Genomic DNA, 13,199 nt, shown 5'->3' on the forward strand with positions numbered 1-13,199 from the left:
ACATGGGAGACGTACTGTAAGTCAACCTGTAGCGCTCAATGTCCAAGAAACTGCTTGTTGTACGCAGTGTACAGCAATAGCATCTGTCTCTTTAAGAGCGCTCAGGCTAGGGTGGCGCTTTCCTCTGCAAAGGCTTCTTGATATTAATAGTGTTGGTGTCTTGAAACTGACGTAATGCTTGGAGTCTGAGGTCCTGACAAGCGATAACATTTCTGATAAAGAACTGAGCTCACTGCAAACTAACCTCCTTTTTTTCAGATACAGGCGTTTATTATTAAACACAGTCACCCCGATTGCACTTGCATAGGAGAAATCAGAAATCTCTAAATCCCCTAAAATAACCAGAGATCAACAAACAAACAACACAAAGACGGTTCATGGCTCAAGCCAAAGCTCCACCATCTTTCAGACTGCAAAGATTATTGCAATTTAATCAACAGGTAAGGTGAAAAGAAACAGTCAACGTAAAGAATGGAGCAAACAATGTGATGCGAATAATAGTTCCTGAATGCTGATCTCTTTAGGATTGTTATGTAATGTTGGGGAGAGCTAAGGGATTTTGTGAATCAGTTGTGAGCTACTTTGCTAAGAAAAAAGAGCAGGGCTTCTCAGATTTCACATGGCATTTAGGTTTTGTTGGGTCAAATGCATGAGAAATTGAAATTGGCTACTTGCAACTTGCAGTAGCCTTAATCGAGAGGTCACGTTCAAGAAAGGGAAGAAAAACATGATTTCCAGTAGGTTTGTGGCGAAGTTTTTTTCCCTTTTTTTGGTTAGTGCTTTGAAACGTTTACCACTTACAAGATTGTGACGGGCGAAAGTTTCTTTTAAGTGTTGTGAAATGTAGCGATATTATGTAGTGCATGCTGTGTACATGTTGGTACTTATGTTGTAAATATGATACATGTTTAAGTTTTGTTAAAGCTTATAGCAGATGAGAGAAAAGGTTATCAGCTACGCTGCGGGACTGGTGGTGTTACTTAAAACTTTCTTAAAAGGAAGGTTTCTGTAAAAGGGTAATGATGCGTAACATAACTACGGAATGGGGCCGTGTGCTTGCAAGTTTGAAAACTTTCAACTGTGAAGTCTGATCTTAACTATAGATAAGCGATTAGAAAAGTATACGTTTTAAATGTGTTTGTCGCAGACAGCATCCTGAATGGACTGTGTGTTTAATTCAACCGGTTACAAAATTCTGCAGTTTATCCAGAATAGTGGAATATAACTTTCTTTAAAGAATGTTTTACTTGAATTCAAATAAAAAGAGAAAAAAAAACAGGTATTTTTGTGTGAGTTTATGTTGCGATAGAAAACAGAACGAGGTTTTTTTTTAAAGATAATCTTTATCTGCTTTAAGGTTTGGATTGAAATGTCTAACGTGGTTTTAAAGTTTTCAGCGGATATTGTTCTTGAACTCGGTCTCTACTTCTCTATATTTGGTATGGCAAGACTTGCAAAACGATGGTACTCTTTTATATAAAATTAAAAGATTAACAAGGCAGAATACTTCAAAGTTACGGGGTTTTGACGATGGCTTTAATGTAAGCAGACAGGCAGTTCGGCGCTATAGTTCAGTAGTAAAAAGTTCTGGGTAGCGTGACTAAGCAACATGTAGTTCTTAAGTACCTTTACTAAAATTCCTTTTCGTGAAAGTTAACAAAGGAAAGTTATATATCTAACTCCTTATTTCCGTACCGTTTGATTAAACAAAAAATGAATTAAAATATGTAAATTTCTATCTTTATTATTCTTTTTTAATACAGAAGAAGCGCTGATGACATTATTTCCAGACTTTCAAGACCAAATGCTTTTTTATATTTGCTCATAATTTTAAGAGGAAATAGTTGCTTGATTATTTTAGATAGTGATGTGTTTCTTTTATGAAAGTAACTAACCTGGTAGTGTAAATAGGCTGCGCTGATACTTGTAAATTAATTAAAAGCTTTTGGATTTGGCAATGCCAGCTTTAAGTCATTTTCAGAAGTTACCTGCTATCATCTTGAATCAATATTAGGCTGCTACTATGTATAGCTGGTTATGACACAAAAATCCCGTGTTGGTTCCAGTAGATGAATTACAGTATTTCCTGTAAACTGTGAAACTGACAACACTGTCTGGAAATGATACGGCGCTTCTACCCATGAAAGATCTCATTATTGTTGGTGAAAGTTTGTTAATGACGTGGCCAAGGCAAACAAATGCGGCTCATCTTTTGAAAAAAAAAAGGCCATGTTTTCAACTTGTCAGATGAATAATAAGAACTTTCAACGTGAAAGTGCTACCAGGAAAACTGATATTTGATCAAAAAATACCAATACGGGGTAAATTATACTGTTATGCGTTATTAAACTCCTGACGGGGTTAGTTATTTCAATGTTATGTTACATATATTAGATGTTGTTATTATTATACAGGCTAACCCCTACTTGATAAACAATAATAAACTATTTGAAAGATGCTTACCTGCTCATTTATATACTTCTATCCTGAAGTAACAGTTTTAATACTTAAAAGAATTCGGAGAAGATCAATTAGGCACGTAAGAAAAGGCAGATTTTAACCTTCAGAAATAAGCTGCTTCTCAAATAGTAGGGCGAGAAAGAATTATTAAGCATCGTTTTGTAAAGTAGTATTTCTCGGGGTGTGTTGTATTCTTTCTAGAAATACCATATGGTATTATTCCCTATATTGAAATTGAATAGTCTTTAATATGTTTGAAATGTAAATGGGCCGACTTCAGTTTATGCTCCAGTACGACTATAGATCAGTTCTATGTAGTGGGAACTTTACGGGTGACAAAAGAATTTTAGATCTCAGTGTTAACAGAACCCATCTGTGGGGGGCAACCATTTGTTACACATGGCTTTATAGTTTGCACGACTTAAGAAAAGTTAAGACATTACTTGTGTCTGTTATATTTATGTATTTGTGTTTCCATCGATTTTTTTTTTTTGTACAGTTAAATTGGATAATGTAAAGGTTAGGTACCAGTAAGAAATTCTAAAGAAAAAGATCTCTTTAATGTGTCTAACATTAAAAAAGAAAAAAAACAACAACAACAACAGGCGACTGACCATATTAGCAAGATGCTTGGAGTCCTATAAAGCCACCACGCCTGTTCAGAAATAGTTTTTAGTAATTCGAAAGTGCAGCTGGAATGTGTTCTTGTGTTCTATTTAATTTTAAAGGAACAAAGAATGCTGTACAGTAGATCAATCTACAGAATGTTAATTTGTTTTGTCTCCTGCTAACTTTAGACAAAATACTAGTCCGTCTTGAGAAATGTCTTATGCTCCTAACTGTAGTTTTCTTTTAATACATTACAATGAAAAAATGTTATAGCAAATACTTACGCAATACTTTATTATGATGGATAATGAAAACAATTATTCTAATGCATTCTGTATTTTGGTATAACTCACAGGAAAAAGAAAGACATGGTATATATGCTTCTGCTTTGTACAAAAAAACTTAGCTTGGGGACTGGGGACTGTTAGGACAACAACAACAGTTTGAGCTGTTCATCAGTAGTTTCCTATTAAAAGGATGTACAGTACGATATAGAGAATATTTGATATTAATGTACCCAAATTAAAAATGAGTACAGTGTTTTTTTTACTCTGCTAATACAGGAATTGGTATAAAAGGGAGGATACTAGGATCTGCTTAGCCATCAATTTAGTGAACTTTTTATCGTTACAATAGGTTACATCTATAGTGGTAAAAGTAACATTTTTTCATAAGACTCACTCTTAAATATTTTTTCTAGGATAAAAAATGTACGCCACACTTTGAGCAGGATGCTATATGAAAATGAACCTTTCATTTTTTAAAGTATTTTAATATCTGAGATCTGCCTTTACGCCTGTGTGAGTACTTACACTGCAGTGATCTGATGATTCTTGAGTGGCTTTCTCTGATTTCTAAACGGAGAATAATCTGGAAAACCACTTTGTCGTTATTTGAAATTGTGTTGCAACATGAAAAGTTTACTGCAAGTAAACCAGTAAGAACAAAGTGCAGAAGAAAAATAACTATTTCAAAACTAAAATACTTGTCTAAGTATTCATTTTTACCAAAGTGCCCAATGCTCGGGGAAAAAAATGCTCTTGAAACAAAAGACCCTTTGAAAAAAAGGTGACACTGTCTCTTTAAAAAAAATGTTCCATTAAAAGTTTTTGCAAGTGGCTAGACACCTTCCCTGGTGGTTTAGTTTATCCAAGCAGGAAACTTTCGATTTTTTAAAACCATCTGACGTAATGCCAAAGTTTACTTTGAAAGAACAGACAGCAGTAATTGGTAGCCTTAAACTTTTAATAACGCTTTGGATTCATTCTGGTAACCAAATGGGTTGTTTTTCAGATTCAGGAAAATAGGACTGTGGTCGGAGTAAGAAAGGGCTGGTTGATGCAGTTATTTTTATTCTTGTTTTTAAATCTGTTATTTAAATCCTATCCTGCTGAGCTGTGCTGGATTCCTCCAAAAGGGCTCTTTTGTGATTGTTAGTGCATTTCAGGCTACTGCTCCTTGATAGTTTTGACAACTGTAGAGTTTTCTGTTGTTACATTAAATGAAGGAATATCCTTTTTCAAAGGTTGTTATTTGGTGATCAAGACACAAAACCCCACTTTAGAATCTGGTCTTGCTATTTGAAACTTCCTTAAAACATTTCATCTGACCTCCTAAACAACCAAGTCTCAAAATAAACACAGTCCAATTTAATTGGGAAACATATGTCCTGAAATGTATTTGTAGCTATCAAGAAATCCTAGATTTAGAGGTGAGGCCTGCAAGAAATTTGAACATTTAGGATTTCAGATACTACTAATTAAAGAAAGAGGTATTAGTATTAAAGCCGTATGTGACTGCATGAGAAAAAAAATAACATGGAGAAAAATGTTAAAATCCTCACATTCATTGAAGGTGCTTCAACAGATGCGAAGTGAGAGTAAAAGAAATTGGATGCATTCTTAAATTAATTATTTCTTGGTTATAGGTGAAGTGGTGGTGGCTGTCTTAAAAAGTTAGTAACTTAAGAGGGAGCTAGTGTTTTCAGAAAAAAAGAAGTGCTGGAGTGAAACTTGCTGTTTTCCTACAGAGAAATTATAAATAAACATTTGGTTGTTGGCTACTGTAGCAGTCAGGCAGAAGCAGGCTGGGGGAGACAGGCAGACAGTGCGTTTCATACATGACTTCTGACCAGTGTGGTAATTTGTCACAAGCTAGCAATACTTTCAGAGATGCATGTCAGCCTTTACTCCTTTGCTGGTGGAACATTATAGCTTTTTGTACCTGTTGTGGGAATGATAATCACATTGGAAGGGGATACTGTACATTGGGGGAGTTTGAAGTTCAAATAGTGACTTACACTTTTTAAACTTTTACATCTATTTTGTGTGTTAAAGGGGAGTTCTGTGAGGAACCCCACAGGAAACTGCCACATGAGAGCCTTCTAAATTGTAAATATATAAATGAAATACATTTTAAAAGCATCAAACTGTCAACAAGCAGCATATTATTAAATTTAAGGCCTTGATAGAATCATCTTATCTGTAACCAGGCAGAGCCAAATTTGGAAAGCTTTAGATGCTCTTCCAGGGATTGTGTAAAGTTTAGATAAGAAAAGATTTATGTTGGCAAAATGAAACTGCTGTGAGACTTAAAAAGAAATAAGTTGCTCAAAAGTTTTTTTTGCATGTGGAGTACTCCTTATTAGTCTGTCTTTCCATTACCTAGTGTTTTAGAGAATGGCACCTATACAGCTCTGAGGATAAGACCAAGACTTTTTAAGTTGCCTTCATTTACTATTTCATCTTCAGTGTTCCAAACAGTTAAATGTCCTTACTTCCTTTCAAAACAACACCACGATTTGAGGGTTAAGCGATGTGTTTAGCCTAAGATCTTCCTTACACATCTGCTTTCCAAGAGCTCTGATGACTCAGTCCTGTTATTTTTTTTGTTTTGTTTTTTCTTCTTTTTCTGGGGCTAAATGCTCTATCCAGCTGTGTGGTCCAGGAATGATAAAGTGGATGCATTATATACTGCAACATTGTTGAAACAGGTTGGGCAGGATAGCATGAAAAGTTGTTTTCCTAGTGAATGTTTCTTTACCTGCTTCCAATTTTGTCACCAGAGTCGTCTTTAGAGCTCAGAGCATCTATTCATTAATCAGCATCCAGTTCTGAGATGCTAGAATTAATTCATTTTCTTTCAGTCAGTCTATTTTTTTTGGAGGAAAAGGGGGTAGTGGTTTTTGGCTCGTAGGAATATTAATGCCATACAATAGACCACCCTTATAGACAGTCTTATACAGTAGGCTTGAACTTGTTTATGAGTTTGATTTTTCAAACTATCTTGATAGTGCCGGTTAACAATTTTTACATTTTTTTTTCTAGAGTTCAGTACTTTGACTGCTGTGGTAAATTTTATGTCCTTCAGTATTGAAGAAATCCCTCTTTTGTTGTCTCTTGAAGAAATGGAAATAAAAGGATATTTTTCATTCTTGCTTTGCGAACCAGACAAACATTGTAAAAAGACAGAAAATCTGAATAATTTGTGATGCGTTACTGATTGTTTTTAAAAAACAGTACAATCATTGCAAATAATGCAGCGATTCAACTGGGGCACTGAGGTATGTATTTGGTTATTGGAAAAACAGTTCTTAAAATTTCACTTGAGTATTTTATTGCAATTTTAAAATAATTTGCACTGTATTCTCACATTTATATCTTCTAAATCTGGAAATTTAATTTTGTTGTTGCTTGATACAGTATTTATAATTATGAGCTTTCTATTCGCTGTGGTTTGGAATTTTATAGTAGAAATTTCATTTGTCATGCTTACATGTAAATTTGAAACTAAACTGTCTTGTATCACAGCAATTCTTTCTTAAATAGGTTATTTGAAAGATAATTATTTGCTCTTGTATGAACTTAACAATAATTTAAGCTAATAATATAAAATATGTTTCTATGAGCTAAGAGAGGAGAATGTTCAGGAAATGTAAAATTTTGTAATAGCTGGAGACATGTATAACAAAGTTATTCTACACTTCTTTAGGACAAAATGCTTGTACTGTAAGAAAATTAGAAAATAGTCACAATACATTCAATGAAGAATGCAGAGTATGTTTCAGTTTCATTTCAGTACTTTATCTGATTGGAAAGAAACTTCCAGTACTGTTAATGTGCAGTATCAGAATCTGAATAACGTTCAGCTTTTTAGGCACAAGATATGCAAGAGGCTACTACTAAAAGACAGTTTTGTTAACTTTTATCTGAGTCACAATTAATAAATCTGTGCATTGAGGTTCAAGGCTTTCCACAGCTAATATATAGTCTTTGTAAAATGTTTACTGTTCCTTTAAAATTCTGTAATATGCGTGAGTATAACACTGTTGTAGTTGTATTGTAAAGTTATGAGTCCATAAACGCATGGCTGTACATTTGTACAAAGAAAAGAGTTATAATAATTGGAGCTTACTGGAATCCTATATTAAAATTTAAATTGTACAGTATATTTAGGTTACAGGGATTTATTAGGGTGTTGTTGGATTCATTACATGAAAATAAAAAAATGGGTACCTATTCCTCATCTGTACCTATAGGCACTAAATAAAATTTCCCAATTTAAGTTGCATACACTAACACATCTTTTGCAAAGGGTTCTGTCTTTTCAGCAGATTGTATAATTATAAACATAAGGTTAATTTTCCTGACTATACAAACTCACAATTGCTAATAGTTACAATCAAATCACTTAACATGAGATGTTTAATTCTTTTCTACCTTCCCTGAGTACAGTGATGATAAATTGCCAAAGTCAAATGAATTAACCCTTAATCCACTCCCCTAAAACATGTAAAGGCACGTCTACCTTCTCAAGTTTGCTTTCTGTGGTATACTTGATTCACAATGAGCTGGCTGAATGCTCAATTGGTAACTTCTGTTTTGAGTAAGGTTGATAATTGATATGAACAGTGAATTCTCTTTGCACAGCAAGGTTCCATTTCACAGTCTCCCAGTCGCAACCATTTAAAAGTTCTGAAAATACAAACAAAAGAAGTAGCCCATAACACAATTAAGAAACGGATGAATAGGTTCTTTTATTATCTGTATACCAGCATATTAATCTATTTGATTTACGTGTGTTATCCCTTTTCCAAATATTAATATTAATGTCAGCATATTTTGCTGTGTATGTATGGCTGAGCCTCGTTTGACAAAGACGATTTGCATATGACTTTAATTTAAAATAGTTACTCAAATAAATGATCCTTGTCTCTGTAAGCGCATTCTTCTTACAAGTATGTTTTAATTAATGTACATGCAAATCAAGTTGCACTGTCTTCATGTGTGTGACTGGATATTAGTTTGGGGAGCTTGTCTTCTGAGCAAATATGCATACTGTACATGTATTATAGTAAGTACTTTTTTCCTAAGATGACTGTATTCTGATAATTGATAAATTGTGAGTGATTATTGTGCGAATTGATGAAACAAAACTTATTTTAATAAATTTTTGTAGCCTGATAACTTAACTATATGTACATTTTTTATATGAACTTGCTCAAATTCAAAGCTCTAGTAATGTCACACCAGTAAATTGAAGTAGCTCAACAAACCCAGGTGTAAAGTTTCTGAAAACTTAAGGATTGCTGCTGAACTAGGCCAATCACATGAGGCATTATAAAAGGATTTGTCAGGCAAAAGGTTATGTGGTTACAGTGTTAACATTGTGAGATGTAGAAATCTAGCAGGAATTTTCTTTATCTTATCAAAAATAGGTGTTTTCCATTATAGATGTATAGTGTTTTATTGGATTACTATTGGAATGGTGACATTTGAACATCATTCTGAATGAGGTGGGCTAACTTATCATGTGTAGTATGCTGACAACTTGCTGGCTGTGTGTTTAATATCGCATTAAGACTCTGCTGGTTAAATTAAGATAAGCCTCTAACTTGTTCAATCCCAGTATTTATTAATCATGTCTTTTTGTAGAGGTAATAAGGTAAATCTTTCTCAATAGAACTTCCACATACTGTATATTATTTTCAGCAGATTTTGAATGAGGATATCCCCTGAATTGATATTCCTGAACAAACAAAATTTGAAATTGTAGGAAGATGCTCAACTTTCTGATGAGGATATTGCCTTTTCCTTCTCATCCGTTGTAGTTTATTGTTTAACTGTTAATATTTTTATTAACCTTTTATTAATCTTTAAAAATCTTAGAATATATATGTCCAATTTATATAACCTGAATATCAAAATTTTTTTTTAAAAAAACAACAACTGTAGAAATAAAAACATGTTCAGTACAATTTCAAGAATGCCAGAGTTCTCTCGTAAAAAATAACATTTTTGGAATTCTGCTCCTATTATTTGACAAAGGCCATAAGTATGAGCCTAAAATGCACATATTATTTCGCTAGATGCTACTGTGGAACTCATAATGTCAATGCAACCAGAATCTTGACCAGGTCTAGTGCAAGTGATCACATTACTCCTATCCTGGAGTCCTTGCACTGGCTTCCTGTCAGATTCTGTGTGGACTTTAAAATCCTTATGCTTACCTATAAGGTTCTGCATAGCTTGGAACCTCAGTACCTGTATGAACTATTATCGCCCTACTCCCCACCTCGCAACCTCCGCTCTTTTAATTCTGGTTTCCTAACTGTCCCCCAAGCTCGTCTACATTGTATGGGTGACAGGGCCTTCTCCAGTTATGCCCCCAAGCTCTGGAACTCTCTGCCCAAGGATACTTAACTGGTTCCATTCTTTACCCTTCTGCTCCTACTATACTTCGTACCACCATCCACGGTCTCCTCTGTTTATTGTAATTGTGTTTTATCTTGTGTATTCTTTTTATTTATTGTTGTTGTCATTCGAGAAAAAAATGCTTTGAGAAGCCACTACTAAAGGCGCTATATAAAATAAAGTTAATTTTTTTTATTATTATTATTATAATGCAGCTGACTTTTATAAAAGTGCTTTAGAGGTTGTCTTTAGAACCAATAAAACCTGGCTGTGCAAAGACAATTCTCTTCATATATTAATTATCAATTTTATTTAGTACAGAAGTTAACAAATGCACATTCAGCCAACTCCTCATGTTTATTAAATATACACTATGGTGCGTCGATATTTGTAATAAGATGCGGAACAGCTAGATGATGTGAGATTGCCAACGCCTCTTTAATTAATTCAAGTGATGGTGATCACTTGTGCACATTTTTATTATTCTTGATTGTGGAAAAGAAAAACAAAAGCAAATTACGGGTTCTTGTAACAGTGGTCAAAGGTCTGATTCTCCTAGAGTGAGCCGCAGGTTTAGTAGATGCACATTTTAAAGTGAGAAAAAGTGAATTGGAAGGGTGATAAGAATTAAACTGTTGTACCACATTACAACTACAGGGGGAAAGGCAGAAGTTTTGAAAGGACCATAGGAATAGGCTTAGGAGCGAACTATTTAAAAGATATATTTTGGCCTTTTACTAAGATAAAAATTGTGCATTTTAAGTCTATATAGTACAGTATGTGTGAGGATATTCTTGAACAAATGTTTTTTGACATGTAAATATACTATACTGTCCAAAATAAACACAGAACTAAAAGTGTAAAAGCATTTTAAAATCATTTAAAAATGCTATACAAACACAGTGTTTTCAAATACCTTTCATAAGGTGCGATCCATACCTGTAAATGACTACCCAGTGGATGTATGTTTTTTTTAGGAAGATAATGGAAATACAGCTTCACATACTTCACAAACATATATACACTTCACAAAGATATTGTCTAACCTTGACAAAAACAAACCAAATGAATATATCCTCAATGATTATTGTCTATGGAAGTGAAAAATAGGAAGGGTAAATGAAAGTAAATGTGCTGCCACCTGATAGCTTTGCATATTCATATATTTCCTCTTGGTTTAATGTGTTACAATGTTTAACCCTATAGCATTAATTTAAATCTGATTCGGAGAAAGCAAAGGGATTTTCTCAATATCAAAAACAAAGGAGCTACTCATAATAATATACTTTTAAAACGTTATGTATAAGCTTGAAACTGCAGAAGAAATAGTTTTGCAGAGAAACTGCAGAAATATGGCTAACATAAGTCTTAAATACATTAGAATCTTAAAAACACCATTTTCATATATTTCATGTAGAAGGCTAAGTTACAAATGTTATTATCTTTTTCATTGTCCTCAGTGGCCTAAATGATTTGTTTTACAATTTGCAGTCAGAAAAAATATTATCTCCTTAAAATATTTTGTTCACTTCAGAAATCATTACAATATCAGAAATTCACAATCCGGAAATCGTGATTTATATCAGTAGATGCATCTGGCATTGTTAGATGCCATTTATTTCTGAGGAAGCAATTTCCAAACTGGCTTGCATTATGGTACAAATGAAAAAATATGTTGCAGAAAGTTTCGTATGTGAGATGCTAAATCAAATGGTCTGAGAGAAAGTGAGATGAAATGAATGGTTCTAAAAATAGCCTTTAAAAAAATACCTTTACGGTAATTGCCTGTATTGATGATATACATTTCTGTGTTCCACCTTTCTTCTCCAAAGAGTACTGAAGAGATTATTATAGGATGAATTAAATGTTTTTCCTCTATGAAATTTTAAATACTTATTTTCATAAACAATCCCGTTTTATCTGGCACACAGTGGAAACAGTATCTCTTTAAATTTACCGCGCTCTGAGACTTTGCTGGGTTCCTTTAACTGTGGCTGTGTTTTCTTTTAATGAGTTCCAGGAGAACTGGAGTCTGTTATCTTTCTTTTTGTACCTTCACATAATTCTTCCGAAATTCCTATGGTTTGAGACGAAGCTGAATTGCTGATCTCTGCCGCAGCACCTCAACACCTATTATGGTAAACAGACACAGAGCTATTTCAGTTCTCCTCCACTGATAGACCATGGTTTGAAATTCTTCTTATTTGTCTTTTCAACATGTTCTTAACTTCTAGATAGGAGATAAAATATCTATAAACAGTACTTGAAAGGAAATGTAAATGTTTATAGGCTTGCTGCTAAACTTATCTGATATTGTTCTTATTTATACATTGTGGACTTGTGTGAGTTGTTCTGTGCTGAACACAGCCAACGCTTTTAGCACTGGATGAAAACTTTGCCAGCTGCAGCCCACAGGGAAGATTTAAGGTGACAATTGGATTGTAAAAGTTATAATGAAGTAAACTGGAAAGGATGATGTGAAACAAAAGAAAATCAGATCCCCCATTTTTAGTTGTGCATTGAAATGAATACACTTAAATTATCACAAAGCAAAACCTAAACCTCAAAACCTCTCTGCACTGTATTACAATTTAAAGGCTTTGAATTCAAGAACTACTGTTTTTTGTTATACACTAAAACCTTCTTGGGTTTGTTGACTTTGTTGCTAGGCCCAGTCTTTGGAATAATTAGCTATCAGGAAAAGGGACAATCAAGTCAACATTCACGAGTGTCTCTGTTTTATTTTTACTGTAAATATGTATTGTAAATTGACGAACAATATAGTTGTTTTGTGCATTACTTTGCTTCATCTTCTTATTTGAACAATATCTTCTCTTAAGGAGTTATTTTTCCATTAGTTTGATGTCCTGAAATTGAAAAGGAAATCCCCATTAGAAGCATGCATGAAAAACTAATCTGGGAATTGTGAGAATCAAAAGTTCAATTGATTAAAAGACAAGGATGACAAAATATGAATAAAATACATACTGGAAATTAATGTGGTTACTAATTAAGCAATACATATAATCAAGTTTAATGCTATTTTGTATTAAACAGAAGCCAGTCCTGCCAAAATCATTGAATGTTGTAGGTGTTAAAAGCTGAACTTTATGTTATGTTTTACAAGCTTTACCAAACAGATTTTCCTTTTTGCTGCTCAGAACCACGTGACTTAGGTTATGTCCATGGTGGATGCAGATTGCAGCTCACAGGTTTGCAATCACATTTCACTTTTTTTTTGCTGTGAATTTTACTGATGAGTCATGCTTCAGTGGTGTGTGCAATTCACGAGAAACTGGAACTTATAATCAGAATCGTGAGAACATGAGAACAAGACACAATTTATTTCCAGGAGACAACCTTAAACAATTTCACATGGCTAATGTAATATTTAAATAATACTCCCTTTTTATCATTTGTACTGCATGATAGATCCCC

The 13,199-nt window shown here is 33.8% G+C and overlaps 1 protein-coding gene across 1 annotated transcript in view; it reads left to right on the plus strand.

The window, feature by feature from the left end:
- The first annotated feature begins 206 nt into the window (after positions 1-206).
- The window catches only part of trps1 (trichorhinophalangeal syndrome I), a 138,115-nt gene continuing 125,122 nt past the window's right edge, over positions 207-13,199 (plus strand). The window contains exon 1 of the mRNA XM_088928427.1: positions 207-440. The gene's annotated coding sequence lies outside the window, so the exon portion shown is untranslated. The remainder of the gene's footprint in view (positions 441-13,199) is intronic.

This window comes from Atractosteus spatula, chromosome 12 (genome assembly GCF_055471065.1).
Source record: "Atractosteus spatula isolate fAtrSpa1 chromosome 12, fAtrSpa1.hap1, whole genome shotgun sequence".
Classification (NCBI taxonomy): domain Eukaryota; kingdom Metazoa; phylum Chordata; class Actinopteri; order Semionotiformes; family Lepisosteidae; genus Atractosteus; species Atractosteus spatula.